Below are 1,238 nucleotides of genomic sequence, written 5' to 3' on the forward strand. Positions count from 1 at the left end.
TAGATAATGCCCACACAGGGCCAGTGCCCAAATAGTACCACAGTGCCCACAGACAGTGCCAGAGCCCACATAGTGCCAGTGTCCCCTGTAGATAATGCCAATGTAGATAGCGCAACCCCCCCCTGTAGATTGCACCTCCCCTTGTAGATAACACCCCCCCACTGCAGATCGCAACCCCCCCCCCCCCCACTGTAGATAGCGCCATTGTAGCTCCCTGTAGAAGGATTCCGCTCCTAGGCTGAGCCCCTGATGTGTATGTCTATATATGGACAGTGACGTCAGGGGCTTTCTCTAAGAGCGGAATCGGCAACACTCTGGCCGGGGATTCCGCTCCAGGAGTAAGTTCTGATGTCCCTGTCCATATATAGATCGTGACGCCGGGGGCAGTCTGCAGCACTTTTGCACCCGTGAAAAAAAAAATGGAAAACTAGCGAACGGAGGTAAACTAAATGCATATGATACAAAAGAATTACCATTGAAATAAATGGTAGTTCTAACACAAGCGATGTTTTCCGTTTTGGACTCTCATTCATCTCTTCCTCTGATGGAAAATAGCTAAACGGAGCTTAACGCTAGTGTGAACTTTTTTTGTCCAAACCCCCTGAAAACACCACCGTGCCCCTGTAGATAGCGTCGTAGTGCCCACTGTACATAGCTTAGAACCCCACTAGGACCTGATGAAGGCTACGGTTCGGAGATGAAACGCGTTGTCCATTATTTCACAATAAATACCGCTCTCTTTACCTAGAAGTCAGCTTGTAATGTTTAGCAGCGCTACAATCGCCCTATTTTTTTTTTCTTCCTATTGTTTGTAGATCGTGTCAGAGTGCCCACGGTAGATAGCGCCGCACGACACCCTCCTATGTAGGTTGTAGGTAGTGCCGCTTGACACACCCCTCTCCATTGGGGCTCCCTCTAGGAGCGGAATCCCCGGCCAGAGTGTTGCCAACACTCTGGCCGGGTATTCCGGAAGTGACGTCAAGGTCTTCCCCGGGCCCCGCACTTAAAATAGCACTGTGCCCTGGGAGTCCTCTTGGCCATAAACAGTTAATGGCCGTCACAAGGATTGATTCCTGAAAAACGGACGTTAAAAGCTGACCCTTTGTGTTCTATGGGTGCCGTGAAAACGGCCAAAAATAGGATATGTCCTATTTATTTGACAGCCAGTGTTCACGGGCCGTTAAAAAAAGAGCCCGTGTGAATACAGCCATAGAACTACATTTTTCTGAAAATGGTCA

The sequence above is a fragment of the Rhinoderma darwinii genome, chromosome 9 (assembly GCF_050947455.1).
Source record: "Rhinoderma darwinii isolate aRhiDar2 chromosome 9, aRhiDar2.hap1, whole genome shotgun sequence".
Classification (NCBI taxonomy): Eukaryota; Metazoa; Chordata; class Amphibia; order Anura; family Rhinodermatidae; genus Rhinoderma; species Rhinoderma darwinii.